This window comes from Calliopsis andreniformis, chromosome 10 (genome assembly GCF_051401765.1).
Source record: "Calliopsis andreniformis isolate RMS-2024a chromosome 10, iyCalAndr_principal, whole genome shotgun sequence".
Taxonomy (NCBI): domain Eukaryota; kingdom Metazoa; phylum Arthropoda; class Insecta; order Hymenoptera; family Andrenidae; genus Calliopsis; species Calliopsis andreniformis.
The window spans coordinates 19,718,438-19,742,506 of record NC_135071.1 but is presented as its reverse complement, the minus strand read 5'-3'; the positions used below and the strand labels follow the sequence as shown (position 1 = coordinate 19,742,506).

The 24,069-nt window shown below is 44.9% G+C and overlaps 1 protein-coding gene across 2 annotated transcripts in view; it reads left to right on the top strand.

Moving 5' to 3' along the window:
• LOC143184482 (uncharacterized) overlaps positions 1-24,069 on the top strand; it is a 62,676-nt gene that overhangs the window by 28,982 nt on the left and 9,625 nt on the right. The window contains exon 1 of one of the 2 annotated variants that reach the window (XM_076386745.1): positions 22,040-22,261. The exons of the other annotated variant lie outside the window; for it this stretch is intronic. The gene's annotated coding sequence lies outside the window, so the exon portion shown is untranslated. Of the gene's footprint in view, positions 1-22,039; positions 22,262-24,069 lie in introns of those variants that run through there. 2 annotated transcript variants of the gene reach the window in all.

Here is a 24,069-nt window from a genome sequence, read left to right as displayed (position 1 = left end):
ATAACGAGCGTGTTTTACGCACCACACCAAAATAATCCGATTACCGGGCCAAGCTGGCCTGGAAAAGGCGCCTTTAGAGAGGAAAAGGGCGGGAAAAAGCGGGAGGTCCTTAACCTCTTTCACTCGTTGCTGTTTTGCCGCTGATTCGACATCAAGTTTTAATGAACTCGCCTCTGGACCGTTTCTCGTAATCAGATTCGTCTGTTTGAAAAATCCCTTGGTTCTACTCAACATCATCCCCATTTTTTGGTTAGCATTTTATTATGATAATGCTACCAAAGCTTTCGGGGCGGTTTAACCCTTAGAATGCCAAGGTGGGATCATACTGAGGTCTCTATATACCATGGGTATTTAAATTTTCAAATTTTTAACTCCTCGAATTTTCAATTCCTCAAGTTTTCAATCCCTCCAATTTTCAACTTCTTGAGTTTTCAATCTCTCGAATTTTCAACTCCTCAAATTTCCTATATTCGAATATTCAACTTTTCAAGTTCCTGTTCGCTCGAATTTTCAGCACCTAGTTTGCATAACGCTAGGTGAAAGTTGGACCGAAGTGGTAAGGGCCGGATCGGTTGGAAGATCGAGCCTCTCCCGTGGAAAGTGAAACTCTTCTTTTCTCTGTCTCCGCGGTGCACAATTTTAAAGAATCTAACGAACCTTCCTTTTTCGAAGCCAGTCTCAACGAGAATTCATTTCCATTTCCGAAAATGAACTCTCGATAGGAGACGGAGTCGAGTCGTCACGAGGAAACATGAAGTAGCGTGAGGCAGTAGGTGCGCGCGAAGAAAGAACCCGATGTCGATAATCTTCGGGACGCCTGTTTATCGATTTGTCAAGGGACTGGTGTACAATGCCTCTTGCTGCACAACTTGTCGTCCCGAGGAGGGAACTGGGATCAGATTTCGAGGGATCGAGCACTGTAACTTCCCGTGCTCGCAAACGCGATACTCACCAGCAAATATTTGCTGATCGTCGCTCTCATCTTCTTCTTGGCCGATTCAGTTGTTGATGACACCTAGAAGAGCAGAGAGGAAGAACCTGATTAGTCCTATTTTTGTCAATTTTCTGATTTTTATATCACCTGGTACCTACAAGCAAGTGATCGTTAAAAATTCTTTGAGACCAAACATTGTTCGGTCATCATTTCTTAAACTCGCTCTGAAAATACATTGTCGCTATCATATATTAAATTTTCTAGGACTCCAGCGTATCATATCCATATGGGTCTACAATAAATTAAAATCCAAAGGGGTTAGCTAAAGAGAGCAAGGTTTGCAACTAGAAAGAAGTGTGATGAAAAATCCACAGCGTTGTCTTAAGGGACACACTACATAATAAACTGTAGGCATTTGAAAATTGAGTCGTGGAAAGTGCAGGATCGTCGGCTGGTGAGGAAGGTTAGTAGCCTAGATATAAAATAGGGGTTGGCGCGCAGAGAGCAGTGGAGCCGAGGTTCCCATTGAGAACCGTCAACGCAGCCCCTACAATCAGTGGTGGAGGCAGGTCGAGGGTGCGCCTCGGTTAACCCTGTATACACGGCATTCAAAATAATAATTTCCCACGTGTTATTAATCCTTTGTGCGTGCCACTCGTCTCCCTGCATCATTTCGAAAACCGAGTCAGGATTCAATTTTATTTCCAACGATACTGCTCCTCTTTTTTTACCTTTGAACATTGGCTATCCGCTGGCAGTTATCGCGATAAGGAACAATCGTTTTCATTCACGCAAAAGATATGGTTTCGATATAATTATCGCACGCTCGGTCGACGCTTTATCGAACTTGTTTTAAACGGTTTGTGTGACGGTATGAAGTTCCTGCTTTTCTTAAAATTCGAGCGATAAGAACTGATAATGGGATTCTACTGTGGCTTAGTACTGTAGATGGTCGAAATTATGCATGATATTCCAAATATTCACATATTTCAATTTTCAATTTTCAAATTTTCAAACATTCAAATACTCAAATATTCAAATATTCAAATATTCAAATATTCAAATATTCAAATATTCAAATATTCAAATATTCAAATATTCAAATATTTTAATTTTCTGCTACTGGAAACTTCAAATTCTTAAATTTTCAAAGTCTTCTTATGAGTTTCAATTTGTGGAACGGAGTCATTTACCTACTAGGAAATAGTTTCGCGTGCGGATTCGATGAACGTGGGTAAAATAAACAAGTGAAAAAAAGTCTAAACGCGCTCTTCAATATTTACGAATAACCGCGTCAGATTAATCAGAAAGCCTGCAACGAACGAGCCTTGCTTGAACCAGCGTCGTGCCTGGAGGGGTTGAATTGACCCCGTAACGAAATACAGTACTCGGCACACTGTAACAGAGGCCAGTGAATCGTAAAGTGATCTCGCGGCACAATGGTTGCAAATAAAGCGTAACAATATCGCGACATGCTACTATTTCCCACTTTGAAAACATTCGATTATAATTTTACTACTATTCCTCTACACAAAACATCGACACTGTATGTACTGACAAAAAATTTCAATTTAATTGCCTTTCGACTAAACAATTTCGAACACGTTTCTTCTTCAACTTTTCAATCCTAGAAAAATACCGCGAAAGTCGATTCCAGAAAGTCACTAACTCGCTAAAAAATGAATCTTCGGAAGTAGTGGAGGGGGCCTTCGCTAAATCTTAGTTTAATAAACACTCCATAGAGCGTGTTAGTGGAATTACCCGGCATTAGCCCGCTCGCAGATTAGCCGAGAGCTTAACGATCCCCTCGAAGTCCGATGAGGATCGACCGTGCGACTTGTTACTCGGCCAACGAGATGATCGCATCATTAATTCATTTGTATAATAGAAATCAAGCTGCCCGAGTTCTTCTTCCTTCTATGAGTTTTCTGCTCTGGCTCTCGTCGATCTTAAACCACGGGATCTAATTGACAAAGTGGTTGAATCTTCATCAGTTCGGATTCTCAAGTATTAGAAGTCTCAGATACTCGAATCCTCAGGAATTTTAGAACCCTCAGGTATTCGAATCTCCAGGTACTGGAATCCTCAGGAATTCAGAATTCTCAGATACTCGAATCTCCAAGTACTCTTATTCCCAAGTATTCGAATCCTCAGAAATTTAGAATACTCAGGTACTCGAACTCTCAAGTGCATTTCCATTCCGCCCATCACTCTCCCACCTCTGACAATCTCAAGTCAATGCTCAGCTTGAACCTCAGAAACATGTGCCTCCCAACAATCTCATGAATGCCCCATGAGCTCATATCGAGAGCACAGTGCATCGTCCAACGACGTTCAGCCCCCGAAGGATAGCAATTCAGCTACTAAAGAGAGAATGATTCGATAGCTGCGACACTGGTGGTCACGTCACAGTACAGGGAGCATATATAATCGTGTCGTCGTATTGTTTTCTACGAGTGGCTTGTAACGGTAGCAAAAGGCTCCGAGACGCGGCACGGGTGCCTTGCCATCAAGGTTAGGTCGTTGCATTTCGAGCGGATCGAATATGTATCTGCAGTGATCGTAATGAACGAGCAGCGTTAACGGTGCTCCCACTACCCGTGTTGATCTGCAACAAATACGCGAACTTTGTGCACACACGCGAGAATGTTGCTCGCGATGTGTGTAGTTAGGCTTGTACGTAGGTAACGTTGTGTCGATGGCAGAGGGTGGGAGAGAAAGAGAGCGGCGAGAGGAGGGTAGTAGAGCAAGGGAGAGAGAAAAGACGAGTCCATGGACTAGCGTTGTTCCACTTGCACCTCGTCCTCTCTTTTCCTCCTTTTTTCCAAGCCTCTCTCCTGCGAGCAGAGACCAAGGGGGAAAGAAAGAGAGAGAGAGAGAGAGAGAGAGAGAGAGAGAGAGAGAGAGAGAGGGCTTTTTGTTCTGGTTCGTCTACCATTCTTCCTTATACGATTGTCACGTGCCTCCATCCTCCCTCTCCCCCCTGCCTCCATCATCTGCCCCCGTCTCGTTCGCACGCTCATACGATTTTATTCCTCTTTCACGCGCACCGCCTCTTATCCTTCTCATCGAGTTTCATTCTCCGTTTCTCCCCCATGCTCTTCGCTCTTCTCGTACACACCTACTCTCCTCTCCTGCATCCCTGTGTCTCTCATTTCTCCTCCCTCTTCCCGATCGTTTCACCCCCCGTCTACGTTTCTCCATCGTTCCGCTTCTATTTACTCCCGTGTCCTGCTCAGCCCCTTCGTCAGACGTTCCTTCACCCCCTCGTCGATGTTTTCGCTAGTTCTCCACTCCTTGGTCTCATTCGGTCGCCTGCTCTACAGGGCAATTAACCCAATTCGAACGTCTCCGATCGCCAGCGAGCCTCAGCGCGGGAAAAATCGCCTCGACGAAGCCGAATCGCGACGAGGACTCGCGACAGTCGGTTCCACGGTTTTTGCATCGTGTTTTCTCCCTGCGACACTGAGCACAGTGAACCACCCGGTAGATTTTCGTTCTTCGTCTTTCGCTCGACTCCCTTTGTCCGTCCTCCTCCTCTCTGTGGTACACGCCACGCACACAGGCGACGCAGTTGCGTTCTCGACGTGTCAGTGCGGACCGGCAATCCGTGAACAGCCGGTTTAAGCCAGGGAGGAGGACGAGGAGGACGAGGAGGACGAGGAGGAGGCGCGCCGATCGATTTTCATCGTGTTTCAAAATTCTCTATGCGGATCTTGGACCAGGAACGCGCTAGCTGAACCGTGTTTCGATGTGTATTGCGGTTACTCGCTGTAGACTCGCGGGGTCAAGCTCCAGGAGTTTATAGGGAGGGAGAGGTTGGGTAGGGTTAGATGACCGATTAGTGGAGGCTGGGTCGACTTTGTCAGAGGTGTGTGATCGTATTAGGTTTTCTCATATGTAGCGACACTTGTATTTCATATTCTGTCTCATGTCAGAAGACATTTTTTTAAGAGGGGATTAAGAAGACATTTGGGAGAAAAGAGGTTGTAGAAATTAATACACTGTGTATCAGTAATTAAGTATATCCCTGAATATTGATTTTCTTGTACATGAGAGTGGGGGCAGCAGCTTTGTCTCGAGGGTCTTTGAAATTTGAAGAATGTCTGAAATTTTGAATATTTAAAAATCTGAATATTTGAAGAATATGGAAGCGTAAAACCTCTCTTGCAGGGAGAATAAAAAATATCAGAACTGCAACGCAGAATTTCCCTATCCCTCTCTGCTCCTTGAAAATAGCAACGACATTATAACCAGAGAATATCCACTAGATCAATTCTCCAGGTACACTAATCTTGGCAACTGGTGACTGAGACTAATTAAAGATTCCTTTCCCCAAAGTTCATCCCACCATATAATCGTTACTACGTCGTATTTCCTGTCTCGTCTTTCGAACGAAAATGATGTTCGAAGACGACTCGTGGGCGAGAGAGAGGGTTCGGTCGATCGGCAGGAATTAAAATATCGAGCGTCTGGAATAGAAGAGCGCGGTAGCGGCTCGAAAGCTGCGTGCAAGAGCAGCGCGAGGGAGAGGAGAGGACAGAGAGTATCGCAGAAGGAAAAAGGAGAGAGTAGTCAGGACTACTCGACTCCTCTGTCCTCGTCGCTCCTATCAATTGCATCCACTCTCTCCTCCCTCGGCTTTCTTTCTCGGCCAGCCAGGTAGCGAAAGAAGGACAGAGCCTTTTGTTCTGGCTCGTGCGCTGAATAATCCCTGTTTAAACGATTTTAGCCGATGCCTTCGTGTAATATTATTGGACGGCGATCCTTGCGCTGAACGTGGAGCACCTTTTCGGTGGGCCCTCGTCACCCTCGAAACGCCAGCGATAATGAAAGTTTCCTATGTCGTTACGTAAAGCTTATTGATCATTCCTTCTGCTGGAATAGGTCAAACCCACCTATTTAGATGTGTGGTAGAATATAGCCGTTGATGTATTGATTCGAGGACTCGTGTCGTGTGTGAGCGCACTTGGTCTTCCAGCGCTAGGTATATTTAGAAAAAAGTAGAGTTAAATATCACATTAGCTAAGTAATATGCATCCCTCGAAGCTGATAGAAGCAATGTGATTGGATCAGGGCAGATGAGTCATAAGAAGAGTATCCCTAAAGAGGTTGAAGGTTTACCCAAAAAGCTGTTCCTCCCGAATTTCGTTCTTTCTTTTCTTCTGTTACGCTTGTATATTAACGCGAAGGACTCGTAAATCTAATAAGGAGGGAATCGGTGAAAAAGTAGCAGTAGAGCGCGTCGAATGGGCATCGCTATGCAGGCAGGCTCGCGGAGCGACGAGATCGAAAGAAAGGGATGCAGCGTGAGACGGAGAAGGAGGATGGCTCGCGTGTAGCCATGGAGGAGAGAAAAACGTGAGTCAGGACTCGTTTCGTAGCGGAGCTGTTGGGAGCGTTGTACTCTTCGGGTGTCTCGTAATTGAACAGACACGAGCCACCGCCAAACTTCCTGAGTACGTTCCAGCTGGCGAGGGAGGAAAACCGTGTCCCTATTTCTGGCCTGATTCTACTCCAGCAACCCTAGGATTAGAAGCTTGTTTGTCCTCGGCCCTGGAATCCTCTTGGTTTCCGCTTTTGACCAACGATCTCCATCGTGTCTATTTTTACTTGTTGCGACCGCCTGCTCGTCGATAATCCTTGCCATCGACCGTCCACGGAATACCTTCTTATCGGGGACACGTTTTTCACTGTTCTGAGAGAACGTACCTAGAGACTGATCAACAGAAGCTTCGGTAATAAACCGAGTATATTAAATCTGCTGCTGGTAATGGATTGAACGATGCAATGACTCGTTCTTGGTGCCAGAAGTTTTGTTACCATTCGTGAAATTGAAAATTGGGAGGGAGGTTGAGAAAAGAATCGTGCAAAATATGTAGAAAAGTGTCACGTTTTATGAACTTGGAATATTTGAAAATTTTAATTTTTGAAAATTTAAATATTTGAAAATTTAAATATTTGAAAATTTAAATATTTGAAAATTTGAATATTTGAATATTTGAATATTTGAATATTTGAAAATTTGAAAATTTGAAAATTTAAATATTTGAAAATTTGAATATTTGAATATTTGAATATTTAAATATTTGAAAATTTGAATATTTAAATATTCGGAGATTTGAACTCTCAACTTTCTGATTTGAAAAAGGATAATTTTGCAGAGGACGTTGTCTCCAAAAGAAAGCGAAACTTGGACATCATAGTATTTGTTTGGACTGTACGTTTACACTACAGCTTGCGTTCGTCGAAGGCCACAGTTTCGAGGTTGAGCACGATTGGACTAATTTATTCGGAAATATTCGATGAGGATGCTTGACATTCGTGACCAACCGACACACGGATTACGATATTTCTGTCTTTTCCTACGACGCACTCTGTTCTTTTCCTAAAAGCTCAATCCTCAGCTAGTATGATCTTAATGACAAATTTCTCACACCACGCACAAAAGGCTGAGTTAATACAAATACTGTGACATCACCTGGTGATTTAAAATAGAAATCAGTAGCGTCATCCTTTCTCGAAACGACAATTAAGTCGAGATCGAGACGAACGTAGCGTAAGGAACGCCTCCAAACAGTCTGAACTTCACTTTCCACAAAAAGAGTGGAGAGGGGTCGGTTTCGATAGTCAGAAAGTCCCTCTATGCTCGACTGAATCGAAAAGTAGACTCGTCCGCGCGAGGCGCGCTCGAAAAGCGAGTACAAGCTTTGACCGTGTCTCCGTGGGATCCTAGCGGGATTACCGAAGGGTTAAAAGGGTTAAACAGCCAAGACCTTTCGAATTCGAGGGGTCCCCCTAGCCGAGAACCTTCTGCTCCTCCTTCTCCAGTTCCGCAACGCTGAGAGAGCGGCTGCTCGTCGACTTTGCAGGAAACATTGAGATTTAATATCTGCAGAAGGACGCTGTGGTGTGGCCACTGGCGGAGAAAGGAAGTTTATCGCACACACAGTGCCTCCTCAGCCACTGCACACGGATTTTTACTTCATAATTGCACCTGGTCGAAATTTATGATACCTAATAGGTACTCGTTTATTTCGTATCTTCAACATCAGATATTATTCACGTATAGAAGCCTCTACCTACATGACAAAGTCTACTAACAGAAAGTGAAAACTGAGAGATACATATAAAAGCAACTAAAACTCGATTTCAATTCAAACAGGATCCCTTTGTACATCATAGAATTTTTACTAAATATAGCAAGGCACGCAAAGAGCTGCCTTTAAAAAGAAGAGTAAACTTTCTTCAGAACCAAGATCCACTATCCACAGTCTATACCCAGTAAATACCACAGCTGGTTCCCGCGGTCCAATATTTTCCATGCGTAAAACACCGTCGAAAAGGCATCCAGAATCCCAGAATCCAGAAAGGCGAGCCATGGACATGGTCGAACGCGATAACGTCGAAAGGGGACCAGTTTCCCGTTTCGTTCCAGGCTCTCTTTCGGCGCGAACAACAGCGGCGCACGGTCGGAATCGGGAATTTCCTTGGGGTTTGATTTTCATGTTTGGCCTCGTCGACCCCGGCCGCTAACCGAGAAAAATTGCAGTGTACTCACGAAGGACGCTCGAGGAAGTGGAGGAGCCTGTGTATATAGCGATGGCGAGGCACCAGCTCGGCCCCGGACCAAGGGGGAAGGGAGAAAAGAACGGTGAACGAAAGGAGAAGGATCCCGAGGAGGACAGGCCGTGACGGAGGGGGAGGGGAAAGTAGCAAACAGCGTGAAGGGGAAAACGAGTCGGAACTCGTGTCGTAGCGGTACTCGTTTTCTTCTTACCAGCGCGTATCTCGTTGCCACGAAATTGAATAACCGCGCAATACACTCCAGGAGTGGCAGATTCCTGTCTATCCAGCGATTTCTCGATGCGCTGGTCGATTCCTGTTTATTCTATGCTCGAAGAATGAACCTCCTAGAGAGTCGTTAACGGGTTAACCTTTGACCCCTGGCATACCAAACTCCAGTACTACCGAATCCAAGTTCTGAAATTTTTAAATCGTCGAATTTTCTATCAGTGTTATTTCGTAGCGCAGACTAATTGGGAAATCTGTCTTCTTCGTTTATTCAATATTTGGCCCAGTATTGTCGATATCAACCGAGTTCATTCTCGGTCCCGTCGCATTGCGATCGCGCACCTAGTCCTACACCTTTGACTGTCATTATTCGTACACGAAACTCCGAGGAGAAAGCCACCCCTCGTTCCCTCGCTCGGCTAGGCTCTTGGTCACGTGCTGCGCGGCACAGAAGCGCGTGGGTCAGAACGTCGTTGACCGCTCAATGCGACGGATCGAACTCACCCTTCTGCTGTGTTTATCCCGCTTCCGTTTTTCAATCGGCGCCCAGGCTCGCGTAGACGAAATCGTGGTGTCTGCCGCGTACCGCGATATCGTCGAGCTTGTAACCATGGTATCGGTGGGACTCGTGATAAACACTTACTATCGAGATTAGATTCGATTCGCTTCATCGGCCAGATATTACACTGGTTTATGGACGCCTGCGTCACGCAGCGCGTGATTGAGCGCTTAGCTTTATTGCGCTATAAACAGGGCGGCGTTAACAATGGAATTAACGGGTATTGACAAAAAGTAGCCTATGTGACCGAGCTATGGTTGGCTGTAAAATGTGTCTTCGGTACATGGGTATTGGCGTACGGTGATTCTCATTAGTATTCAGACTCTACGCGTGCCTGATTTTTAAGGGTACATAAAACTCTGCACAACTTTCACAAATATATACTTGTTAACCTAAGACATTATGGTACTTGTTACTGACATTTTCTGCAATAATGACTAATTACGCTTACTTCAATCTTACGAAATTATTTGGCGTGGTGAAGAGATTAAGTAGCTGGTAACGAGTCGTGAGACTATAACACGTGGAAGCCTGTAACTTCTGCCCTTTTGTATAAGTTTCGTGCTTATATCGATCGAAGTGTATAATCTTTTCTTCTCTGTGAACGCCCGTAAACTGCCAGTGAATACATTGGGCAGGTGTGGAATATGGGCATCCAAAGGGGACGGTCGACTACGATTGTGCTTCGCCTACAGCTCCCTTCCATGCCTCAGCAGCGTTAAGCCTTCGCGCTGTACGAGCGTCCACAAATTGCATCAGCTTCGTCGAGTGGCTATAAGCTACATATTAGATTGATCGGAAACTTTCATAGAAATATCAATTCTTTTCAGGTATTTTCAAGTGTTGAACTTTCATTCTATATTATGCATTTATGTTCTATTAAATCCACCTTTCTAAGAGAACAATTCTTCTTTTATACTTCAGTGAGAACGCAAGGTAAAATTCTTTGAAAGCGTTCATTAAATTATTTTGCTTCACAATTAAGGATATACAAGGTGTCTCAGCTAAATGAGATTATCTAAATATCTATCTCATTTTTTTTGTATAAAAAAAAATTCTCAGGTTAAAGTTACACTATTTGGAAGGCATATGTAATTACAGAAAAATTTTGTTCTGTAGCTTATCTCTATTAGATTTCGTACACCGAAATCCAATGGACAAAAAATATTGGTAACGCAATTTTTTGCGTTCTTATATGCAGCGAGCTGCGCAACAAAGGCGTCGAAGCAGTCTGGCGAAAGGAAAGCGAGCGACGTCGATATCGCCTGCGAAGTGTGTCGGTCCGAGGCAAAATGAATACCGCTAGGTACAAACAAGTACGAACTCGATGCGTCTATTTTGCGCCCGTACTGCGCATCGTTTCTCCTCCCGCTTCCCTTCCACTGACCGTCTTCCCCACCTCCCGCTCTAATCGACCCTTCCTCGTCCTAACACAGGATAACTTTCATTCGAGCTCTGACTGAAACGTTACGTCATGGCTCGAGACAAAAGGCGGGCACCGAAAAGTTGGAGCATGGAGCCCCGTGGCGGCGCGTTCCATTCGATATAGAATTCCTTTAATAATGCATTCACCGAGGAGCAGCGTCGCGTTTTCGGTGCTGTCTGCGACTATCCTTTCTATGGTTTCGAGTGATTCACGCCGCTCAAGCTGCTAGCCACGCAGCCTGTCCTATTGTCTCCCACTAACCACTGCCAGCGCTTTATTATTTTTTTTCATCGATCTGTTGGTACATTCGTAAATCTTAGGTTAGGTGGAATCGTTAGACTAGGTATCTAGAGGGAAATAGAAATTTTGGATTTTTAATATTAAGATATTGCAATAATTGAGCGTTTCTATATTGAGATATTGCGAATTTTGGCAATTGAGTATTTAAAACTATGAAAATTGATATATCTGTGAATTCCTCCCAGGTCAACAATCCATACAATTATTTAACTACTCGTATCGTTGAAACTCGAGACTCAATTTCGGCTGATTTTTGTGTCGAGTATCGATCGGCCGTAATTTCGCGACTCGACGTGTCCCGTATGCTGTTCATAATTATTACGTATCGCGTATTGCACATAATCACGTCCTGGCTATCCAGACCGAAAAGCGTAACCCGACTCGTGAATGATGAGGCCGCTGTGAAACGTTTTTCACTCGTTAATTTATTACATAATTAACGATCGATAAATCCCCTACTATCCTCCATTTTTCTCAAATAATTCCCACGCGAATCGAGTCAATCGACTTTCACATATCTAGAACCTCGTTTTGATTACTTTCCCCGAGTATATTCTTCTCTCAACCAACACACACGCTTTGGCGAAGCCAACGTCGAAGACGTTCCGAGCTGGATCAGTCTCCTGAAGGAACGAAGTATCGTTTCCTCTTCGAGAGAGAAAAACGATCCCCTAGGAGTGAAGTTTTCCGCGGAAGCTTCTGAGCAGAGGACTCCCTTAAAATCGAGGAAGAAACACACGCGTCGCGTCTCCGACTTGCCACAGAAGTTCTCTTAACCCCACGTTCCTTTCCACCGCCATCCTCTGCCCTCGGTGGCTCCCCTCCGCCAGCTGGATTCTCATTAGATTACAGCGACGACGAGGAGCAGCGTGGAGAGAGAGAGTGTCCGTCATTGGAATTCGTGCTGAAGAGCAGAAGCTGTGCTTCGGCTCGAATTGTTCGGTTTTACCTGGTGAAAGGAAGAGGAAAGGGACAGAAAGGCAAGAGGCCACACAGTTCCGCCTTAATAACTTTACGAGACAGTTGAGTCACTTTTCTTTTCGTTCGACGCGTGAGTTACAACTCTGGAGAGCCTTCTGTAACATAGAGGGCCATGTTTGAGACCCAAATCTTGAAGATAAAATTCTGTGTACTGTGCACAGTTGAGCATGACTACAGACGACATCGGGAATCGGAAGGTTAGCTCGATGGCCACGATGAATATTCATCGACCGAATTATCAAACGTAATTGTAGAGTCCCTAGCCAGCAGGCGTAAAAGTGGGATCGGTGAAGGCGCATCGAGCCGACTGGAATCGACATTACCAAACAAAGGGTCGAAGGGGACAGGTTTAATGTTTCGATACGAGCGAGCTTTTTCTCCTCCTCGTCCGCGCGCAGCGCCGAGTGCCCCCGTACGGCACTCGCGTCGCGATATTTCACGTGGACGTTCGCACAAAAGCGCACGGCGCATTATCATATCGCATTACGGCACTTACACGCGCGTACATCCACTAAATTCCGCGTATGCACCATCGAGTATAATGTACCCTTCCTATCTGTTCTAAATCAAACGCGGACCGCCTACTGGTTCATTCGGCTCCCTAGTCTGCATACTCCAGTCAAAAATTCGAATCGGTCGAAGACGAGGTTCTTCGTATTTGCTACTGAACGCTGCTGTGAGCAGAGGGAACCATATGGTAGAAAACAGTTTTTTATTCGTATAAAAAAATCAATTTTTTTAGTAAGAAGACGTCTTAGTGTACGGAAACGAGTTTCATAGCATTACTGGAAATGCAATACACAGTACTGCTCATAAATATTCAAATGATTTCACAAGTTTGGAAAATTACAGGTTTATTGCTGACCATTGCTAACCATTAATTACTGCTAAAGATACAATTCCTGTAATTATTATATACTTACCATGAAGATATAATAGAAATACGAAACAGATATACAGAATATACTTAAGTTACTACAAAGAAACCTGTATTTTTCTCAACATACGACACCATTCGAATACTTACAAACAGTAGTCCATGTACTCTGATGAATATTCTCTTAAAACCAACCAAACAAAAATCAGTAAATGCTAGAGTATTTTCCTTACTCTCCCAGAAAAGGAGAAAACTCAAGAAGGCTAGTTTCCCTCATAACTTCTTCTACTACCATTACAAGACTCAACCTCGTTCAACCTTCGACTCCTCCTTACGCCTCCCTCAAAGACGTCCTAAAAAAGAAACAATCGAACGATAATTCGATTTTGACTATAGAGCAGCTTTAGGAAGGCATTCGACGGTGGTTGTCGAAGGAAAAATCGCGGTGTATCTCGTATATACCGAAGGACGTGTACGGGTTTAAGCAGGAGATATAGAAGCGACCGGTGACAGAGAGGTAGGACGTGGAGCGTCGGTGGGGGACTCTAGGCGGAATGGTCGGGGCCAGGGGTCGGTCGGCTCGTCGAGGAGGAGGAGGACAGAGAGGGGAGGACTCGGAACTCCTGTCGTAGCGGTACGACGCTCGGTCGGGTATCTCCGCGCCGCGAGCCACACGCTCGGCCGGTGTCGGCTCGCATACGCGCTCAGTCGTGCTCCGACCTCGCTAGAGTGCGCATCGTCGGTCGGGAGCTGCTCCTCAGTACACTCGACGTTGTGTTTTCTTCTATCGTGTGTACGTGACCGCGCGACTCTGTGTGCGTGCGTATCGCAGAGACGTACCACGGCGAGCTCGCACACTCACACGTATACGAACATACCCACACTCCTGTCCTTTCGCGCTTCTGCTTGACTGATCCATCGAAGAGCCTCTCTTTAACCAGTCTCTGTAGACGGTATCGAGGACTGTCTTGTGTCGCGTGCCAGCGTGTAACTGACTTGTTCTTGACGTCTGCACGAATATCGAAGGAACGAGGGACGCCGAGAGACCTAACGTGCTCCGATTAACTTCGTTCCGTTACTCAGCGGAGCAGTGTTGTGTGTACATACCGTTCCCGTGCGTGCCCCGTCGCCGTCTCTGTGTGTGGCGAAGCCGCGAGGGAGAGTGGTTGCCAGAGCAGGAAGGAAGAACAAAGAAGCGACGTCCTCCTGCCAGTGGAAGAAGAGGAGCAGCAGCGGGGCTGTAGCGAAGACTTACACTGTCCCCTCCGCGAGTACTCTCTTTCTCACCCCTTTCCGAGGATCCTCATCTCGCCGGTGTTCTCTGCTCCGCCATCGACACCGCCAGGGGAGGGCAGCGCTTCGTTTTCGTCGCAGAGGTAAAGAGATTTCGTCTGACGTCACGGGACCCGATGTCAAGTTGAGCAACCTCCGCTCCTCACGCACACGCGTCACCTCTCGCTCTGCCTCCCCCTCTGACCTCCCCTCTGACCTCCCCTCTGACCTCCCTCTCGCCACCCTATTTGTCCCCGCGCGCGCGACGATCTTGCGACAGGAGTAAGCGATACAATTACGCGGTGCGCGAGTATGACACAGCATCTATCGCCGAGAGCCAACGTAATTCTGGGAAGAAACGTCGGCGCTCGGTTTTTCGCGTGGGCGTGTTACTCTTGGGGATTGATGAACCGTAAGGCCGTGCTCCTCCGCCTGGGAGCTGCTCGAAAAATGGGGTGCAACGTTCCCTCTGCTATCGAAGGGGACGCGGCTAAGATCGCCGTTGCGCCTCTCGTGCGGGCATCGATTGTTGAGGTGCAACTTGCGATTAAGTTCTGCGACGTTGGCGGTTCGCTCGATTGCGACGAAACTTTCCGAATTCTGATGATGACTTCATTGCCGCTGGAGGATGATTGACGGAGCTGTTTTGTTGCGTGCTTGGGTTTAGGTAGAGTCTCCAAGTGTTGGTACAGAGAAATCTGGATTGAATGGTGCGAGGCAGTTTTGAAATTAGTCTTGCTAATGTACTCGATAATCGATACCTTGAATAGTAGGGAATTGTAGATCGAGGTGCTACTGTACTGTACTAATGAGAGCCTTTCGACTTCCCTTGTAACTTGAGAGCATATCGTTTTACTGGATATTATTTTCGACTCGAAATATACTTTTCAATTTTAATTACAGTAAATAACAGGTTCGCCGTTGTGGAGTAGTTTCAAGTTACCCGAAACCGGGTAACTCATAATTATTCGAAATCATTTTTTCCTTTAAATATGTTTTCGAGTTTCAACTGAAGTAACAGGTTCCCCCTAACCTCTAATGTAGTTTCACGTTATTTGCAGTCAAGTGACTTAAACGTTTCAGTAGGAGTTGACAGTCAAATTGAGTTTAGTTGGACGAAGTTATACATGGTTCGGTTTCTTCTGTATTGTTGGGGGGGGGGGGGGGGGGGGGGGGGGCAACGAGAAGCTGTTCGTTAACGTTTTATCTCATCTCTATCTGCTGTACCGACCGCTCAATATATCGTAACGGCATATCTAAATAGTTTGCAACCTTCGATTTATCGCGCCGAGCGGCTGCTTAGGGAATGCCCATTAAGTGGATTGCTCGCTATCGATTTTATACAGTTTATAGTCGGTAAAACATGATCTTGGTCAATCCGCACCTCATTTCGTACTTTATCTCAGCCAGCTTTCGAACTTGTGCCGTTTGGAATTTTTAATAGAGTCGATCGATATTGTAGAACTATCCTACTTCTGTCGCTAACCTATCCGAAACTGAACTGCGAACTTCTTTCCGTATTAGAATATGCATCGATAAAATCAATATTGAAATTAACAGAAATATGAATAAACACGATTCTTAACTGAAGGCGAGGCATTTTTCTAAATTCGTCGTTCAGTGTCAGGTTAGGTTAAGGGACGAAGAGGGATAATCTCTTCTCAACGATATTCTCTCGAAGTTGATGAGTCAGAATAACGTATCTGGATCCTGACAGTATCTTGTCTGCAGGCTAAGTTACCCTTCGGTTTCGAGCATCGACGTAGAATACTCGCAACTGACACGCGAAACGAGGTTATGAACAGAGCTTCGACTCGCTACTCTCATTTTATTTTTGCCATCTTTGCCGCGCTATGTTCCTTGAGTTCTATATTATGGCTTCAATTCTTCGATCTGAGTATGCTAATACCTCGAACTTTGTAAAACTTTAATGTTCATATTTCTGTAATTTCAAGTTATCGAGTGTTTTAAAATTTCAGATATTAAAATTTTCAAAATTTCAAATTTTCAAATTTTAAAAATTTCAAAATTTCAATTTTCTGCAGATTTCAATTCCGAATATCTCCTAATCTATTTGTACAAATTGTTTGAAAACCTCGTGGACGATATCTCCAAGTCAGCAGACTTATTAAAAACTGATCATTCGAGATTTTTCCGCGTCAGCTGGATGCAAATATTTCCGATGAACAGAAATCGCAGTAACGTAAACTTGTTATTAACGCTGGCACTGTATTAACCTCTGCTCGACCGGTAACAAGGGTCACCGATACCACCGACTGTCCAAATCTATTTTACACGTAACATAAAATGTCATTGGCCACTTAATCGTTGCATGGTCCGCTCGCCAGAAAACCGCAGCGAGTAAGCATCATATATCGAAGCCTTTAAGGTTCCCCCCTACGTACGTATGTTCTGTGCTACATTCTTCTGGTTGGTTCGCTCGCGCCTTGTCTCCGCTTACATTCAAGGACGATTTAGACGTAACTGTTCTCGCGCTCTCTCTTGCGCACGCCGCAAGATAGTCTCGACGTACTTCCAGCCTTTGGGGAGATACGAAAAGGGAATAGGAATGGTCCAATATCGATTAGAAGATTGAAAGCTTAATGAAAATAAAGTATAGATTTATCGAGATAAAGTTAATTTTAAGGACTGTGGATCGAATGATCTAGTATCTGTTTTTATTTTTGTGGATAGCCTTAAAGGGTTGCTCGACTGAGATTAGAAAAGGTTGCGCAGATTGTGTGCGCTTTCTAGTTAAGGTTACATTACAGGCCTCCTTCTGTGTCAACTTGCGAGGACGTGATCCCCGACGACTTAAAATTCAACGATGCATCGACGTAACTATTTACGACTCCGCGGAGACAGTCCCTCGCGGCGTCTCACACTCGGTCAACAGTAGATAGAGGCTTTAACGCGCATAACCAGCCGCTGAGATAATGCATCGGTCATCGAGCGCGTTTTAGCCAATCGCGGTTGAGACGATTCTATCGCGAGCATAAACCTTCCACTTTCTTCCCGTCCTCTTGACGACAGTTGTTTCGGTATTAAAATCGATTCTAAAGCTTCGAGGTTAGGAAATAGTAGAAACTCGACTACAATTACAGTGGATATGCGTTCTTTGACGAATATGTCTGAACTTGTCTCACTCATAAATAGTTCAAAATTCGTATCCACTCTAACCACAAGTTTAATCTGCACTAATTAATATCTCGTTTGAATAAATGCAATCGTATTGTACCAGCTTCTAAGGGGAATCGAAGTTCGAAGTTGGAGGGGACTAAGAATCCATGTGTTCGGAAAAGCACGGAAGCCTCGCGGCCAGATATCGCCTTGTATCGCGAGGAGCAGACGTTAACTCCCCTTTAAAATTCTACGGCAAGAGGCTCGTAACTATTTACGTCCCGGTCGAGAGAGCATATATGTAGCCACTTTCATAGGGCTACGCGACGCATCTGTCTGTGCGACTACCGAACACACGTGCACCATCAACCGTTTCTCTGTCCCGTGAACGCGCGCGCATCGAGACGACGATCTGGACTCTAAACAAAGGTATTATCGCGCATACCAGATCTGCGTTGAATTACAAAGTGACTTACGAAAGGGCATCCACACTCGGTGCTCCGCGTGTAAACGCTTGCAAAACAATCGGAGAACAATGGACGTCGGAGGCCTGCGCTAATTAACGGTACGAAAATCCCGTTTCCAGCGCCACGCTTTTTCTCGTGCGCCTCAAAAGTGTCTGTGGCTTGGACAACTCGCGAAATAAGACGAGTCCCGTTTTGGCTGAACGAGATGCAAGCTGTTCTACAGAGATATCAAATGAAATAATTGGAGAAATTAGGGCAAAGTGAAACGCTTAAGATTTAACGATATGTACGAAGTTGTTGGTGATCACAGAAATGGAAGCTACTGTCTTTTCTGAAATATTAGGTTTTTAAATATGGAGTACTGAAGCCCTGCTTCTTTCAGTATTTTTTAAAAAATTTTTTTTTTTTGGAATGAACTTAAATCTATGAAATAATTAAAATAAAAATTTAATCAAGATATTAGATAAAATAGAGACCTAACTGTTGGCAACCTATTATTGAAACAATCTGTATTATGTTTTTTGATCCGATTCGGCAACTTTTGGACAGCCGTCGAAACACATTTATTATTATCGTTTCGCGCGATAACAGCGACGCCAGACGAATCGCATCTTTTCATCGTCAGGCAGGAACGTGTTTCACAACGGGCAAGGACGTTCGATAACGATTGACAATGCCTCGCATTTATTTTGCGCCTGATTACCCAGCGCCACGTTGTTTTTTATCGAGCCTCGTGTAGAATCGCTTTTATTTGCATACAGTTCGTTATCACCGCTATCTTCTCGTCTCTGCAAAACTTGCAAATTTATGAACTATGAAAATTGATTGCGTCTTCCAATTATGCCATTCTTCATTCCTTTCTGCTATTTTGAGTCTAGATCATACGACTGTTCAGATAGCGCACACATGCTACATATAATTATTAATAATATTAGTTTGGCAAGTAAATTCGCGATCCAACTTCTCCAATTTTCGCCATCATAAATCTCGACGTGAAAAAAGTTAATTAGAAAATGTCGATTAAATTATAGACAAAAAATAAAAAAAAAAATCTTGCATCATTTCGACGAAAAGTCGAGTTCCCACGGGAAAAACTGGACCCTAAATTTTAGTCTCATATTTCGAAGCTCGACCTCCTGGTTCGAGCAAGCAGGAGTAGCATCGTTAACGTGGTTATCGAGCAAGAGGCACTGAAAACACAGAAACTCGTCGTGACGCGTTTTCCCTTGGCGTTCGTGCGAAGGAACGAAAACCCGTTAGAAATTGTTCGATGCTACTCTTGCATGTCGCGAGCGGGCGTACACAGCTTGAGTCGACGGCGCTGCGACTGTGGTGGTGGTGGTGGTGGTGGTGGTGGTGATGGTTAGCAGCGCGCGCGTGTGCACTGACAGAACAAGTATGCACGTCCGCCATAGGGCCTTTCTCGTCGTCGAGTTACGAAGCCCGAGTGGCAAGCGCGACGAAAGAAGAACGACGGCAGCGTGAAAGTAAAGAAAGTGGGCCGCTCGAAGTAGAGTTCAACTTGGTACCCACCTTCTTCTCCCCACTCCATCTCGATCTTTTCCTTCAGTTTAAGGCTCTCGCGGTCTCGCCTAATCGCCAGAAATTACGCACGGGACTATGACACCGCTATTCGAAGCATAATAATTAGAGAATAATTAGAGAAGCTTAGAAGCCTGTGAGCTGACTGGGGCCACGAGGTTATAGCGAGGTGACGGTGTGTAGAGGCGTTTTTATTTTAGCCTTTGCTCGTAACTTAATCTTCTGTTCGCGTGGAACAAAACAAACTCGTGTTAATTTCTTGAGCGATTGAAGCGGCGAGTTGGGTACGGGAGAGAGAATGGGAGAGGGAGAGACTATCGATTACCGATCGGGGTCTCGAGGCTCTCTGTACGCGATTTTGCCCTGACGGTCAGCGAAGCGAGTCTCGGCGAGTCGCGTCACTTTTACCGACGAGCACGCACGATACAGGCTCGTTACGCTGAAATGCAAATTAATCGCGTTCCATCGGAGACTGTAGAAAGTTGTCGTCAAGGTGATTGTTACGAGGTTGGCCCGGGGCCAGCGTCAGCGTCGTTAAACGCTACCATTGAAGATCCTGCTGGTGTGTATACGCTTCGTGATTATCCGCGCACGCGTTAACGCGTCCGCTTTATCGAGTTTATCGTAATGATAAGATCGGTCGGGCGAGAGCGCGCCGCTAGAATGACGTCTGTCAACATCTGCGCCCTTACCTGTGCCCCTGTATCGAGACTGTCTTCGTTAAATCCAACTCGTGCGACCTTTCGAACTGCTTCGCTCGCTAATTGCGCGTTTATTTCGGTTAATGAGATTGGAGACGACACGGAATGTCGAATCATTTCGTGGCCTGGATCGCGAGCATTTATAATTTATAATTAATCGTGTCTCGTCGCGGGAGGTGTCGAACGTGCTTCTGCAAAAATATTTGCAACTTTTCAAATATTTTAATATTCAAATACTTGATAATTCAAATATTCAAAAATTCAAAATTTCAAATATTGGAAATATTCCAATTTTTAAATATCCGCGGTAGTACTTAAAAATACTGAAATTATGCTCGAGTAATCACGAGACTCTATTACTTCCAATTGGCATATTGAAACTAGTGCAAATAGACGAACCGTAGCAGAGTTAATTAACGATTTAGTGGTAGCTGGAAAACTGTATATATTATTTGTGATCGCACGAAGCGTTTCACCCTGCTTCATTGTTTCTGACCTCTTTGAATAATATCGTCGAGCAATGGATTAGTTGGCACGATTCCATCCGTTGGATGGCTTTCTCGGGACTCGTGATTGTTGCATGTTACGAACACTATTTTGCCCAATATCTTTCTCCGCGTGAAAGAGAAATTGCTCGTCTTAAGTCTTTTTACTTTACAAATCATCTTTTACACTTCAATTTTCAGGCACGATTCTCTGTTATTAAAAGTAACAAGCCTCGCGATTAATCGAGCCCTTTGAGAGGGTTGGGCAAGCTTTAATTTGGAAACGCAAGGTTTCGGACAGATAGCAATATCGGCTAATTCGAAACTCAATTCACAGGAAATTACATTCGACGAAAGCGCAGGTTTTCGGATCGATCGTTCTCCAAGCTAACCGTTCTGGCCGCGCGTAAAATAATTCCTCGAAATATTATCTCAACGTTTTTCCCCGCAACGATTCGCGCGATTTTGCGTTCCACTGAATCCACATTCAGAACCTACGCTAATTTCCATCTACAGATTACTTCTGTTAAAACACAGAATGATCATTCGTTTGGTGATCATATCGAAGATGCAGATTATAATTATTACAGATTATCGTTCGAGCAGAGCAGCTCCTCTTTATCCCAATGCCTCTCGCCTCTCTTTTCTTTGTCACGACCACTGTGCATTGCGACGCGAAGTTACGTCCAGTTACTTCGGGCTCGCACGCAACGCACACGCGCATAATGGAGCGACGCGCACGTCGCCTCGCCAACAGCTTGACGTGCACGGAAACGACCAGACGGAAAGCATTATCCTTCATTCTTTTCGCCGAGTGGTTCGATTACTCAACCACGCGCGTTTTCTCATTCGTCGACGCGCGGACTCACGATCCTCGGGAGCCTCTATCGATTCTTGGTTAGCTTGTGTTTTTTTTTTATCTATCTCTTTCGCTCGCGCTTCCCTGAAAGTCATTACCGATTCAATCCTAGCCCGATGGGACAACGTGGAGTGGCTTTTTTTTTATAGCCCGCTAGTAGAGGCTCTTCTGAGGAACAGAAACAACATCCTTTTGTCGCTTTGTGCCTCGTGAGCGCGGTTAACCGAGCCTCGTCCACGCGACGCTCAGCCGATGCACGCTCGCTTGACACGCACGCACGCTGAATTCATTAGGCCGCGCACGTGCGTGCGTTTAACGCACGCCACTCGAGCGTCGTCTTTTTAATGCGATCGGTAAACGTTTTGTTTGTACACGCAGCCTTTCTGTGTGTAGGGAGGCGCAGCGTTTATTGCAATTCACGATTAACCTTAAATTGCTAATTGCTTGAAGGGTTAACCTTAAATTGGTTAAAGTGTTAGCGCTTGAATTATGAGTTAGTGGGAAAAGTCGTGAAATAGAAATTTGATTAGGTATACGCATTAATTCTGAGTTGTTAAGTGAAACTAGTCGTGTTTCTATTTTGAGGTTAAGTTCGCTGATGAATATTGAAGCTTGTGGAAGAAGCACATGGTTCATTTAGACACATATTAGGTTCTATTTTAAGAGCAAGGGGTATGGGTGATTTGGAAACGGTTTATTTAACGACGAAAACCGAGCGAGATCCAGCGACAGTGAGGATAACATTCCAGGGCGTAAAGAGGGGCCCGATGTAAATTTAGCGCGCTGATCTCATTCTATAGCGAATCCCTAGACGAAAATAGAGCGAGTGAATGTGTTATTAAAGTCGCGTTTAGGCTAGTTCGACGCGCGAGTGATCGGCGAGCAGCGGTTGAATCACTCGAAGAAGACGTTGAACGCGTGCTGCGTCTGTCTATTTTTTACAGGTACACAATCTACTACCTATACTATCTACTTCTGTACAGTAAAGAAAGAACTTTTATACATAAATTAATTGCTTATTTTTTCATTCTCAAGATTAAAAAAAAAGTATTACACTCTGAATAAAACCCTTTTGTTTCTAAACGATTTGAATCCAGAGGCACAGAAGTAGGGACAAGCATCCTAGTGTAGAAAAGGGAGCTCTCGTGTTTACGATGAAGTCTCGGCGAAGCAGCAGCCGTGCGTACGCGCATCCGTTCGTTCACTCGTGGCACGGGTTACGGGTTCGAGACAAGTGTGGTGTAAGGCCAGCAGGCAGCGCTGCAATCATATCGGGCGAAATTTCGGGAGGACGATGACTGGAAGCGCCGCTCAGAACTGATCTCGTTTCTCTGTCACTGACCTTCCGCGAGCGCCGTCCGCGCGATCCATGCTGCGTGCAACCCCGTGTATCGATCGACCGATTAATCGGGGACAAAGTAGCGATCGAAGGTTGCTGCGATCTTTGTTGCCGCTTTGCTCTTTGCTTCTGCGAATTCCCTTGGGGCCTCGAGTATTCCTTCCTCTGACGTGACGCGATACAGTCGTCGGTGACGCGTCACGCACGGCCATTATGCGTTAATTGCTAATGCTTGTATTACGTCATACTTATATACGCGGAGCTGGCTTCAGGGAAATCCTGGCCGCGTTAACGTCACTACCTTCGCAACGATCGATACTGCCGATTAGAAGAGGACAATTTTTGGGAAGCTTTAACTTCTATAAATTAATACTACTTTCTTTCTTTTATCCATTATTTAACAACTATAAAGAAATATATGTGTTTATATTTTAGGCACTTAGCTTTTTAGACTTCTTGGAATGAGCTCGATCTGGAGAAAAAATGATCGCTTAACTGATATCTATACATAGCTATAATAACGACATAGTATTTATTCGAAATCAGAAAAGGTTTCCATGTTCCACTGTTGAACGCAAGTGAAGGTGAACGAGAAAGCCGTAGTTTTACCGTGGAGCAAGTCTCGACGCAGTCAAATCGATTTGCCTCGATCGAAAATGGTGCTCGTCTCCGGCAGGGAGCGACAGGATCGGATATCTGCCAGGTGTTCTCTATTTCCTCAGGTTACGTGTAACGAGGGGCTAACACTGTCGCAGTGAGTTTGAGAGCGCGCTCCCACCCTTCATTCCCCGAATATTCTCTAATACCTATACTGTACAGAACGGCGTTATTAATAATATCGTCGGTTCATAGTAAAACTCTCGACGCGATCAGGAATGCAGTAGGAAACTGTCAAGGACGGTGAATAATGCTCGAAAGCTTCAAGCTCTCGGCATTAGGATTATTCCAATCGAGAGCGAGAGAACCAGATGGGCAACTCTGACGCACCCGCGAGAACTGTTGGTTAGAAATAGAATATGACTGGCTCAATAGCGACAGTATGCCCTTTTAAGTAAACAAGTGGCAAAATAATTCCCTCTAGTACAATGTTTAGCAATGTCTACACTGAGGCGACGAGAAACATTTTGTCATGTTTTGTGCAAAAAGTTAGAAAAACGTAGAACGCTTTTAAAGAATAGGTTCTAAATACAAAGGCAATAAAAAATTGCAATGCACGCATGCTCGAGAACGCACGATTTTGTAGTTGCACGCTATAAGCAACCAGAGGCGACAGAATGTTCCTCTTTGCCTCAGTATAGATGTAGCTTTTCATTCCCACGATGCTCTGCCACCGTGATCGACTTGTTTGAATTACGCGCCAGAATACACTTGCACCTTCGGGCCCGGAAAGGTTCGTGGATCCCGCAAGTGCAC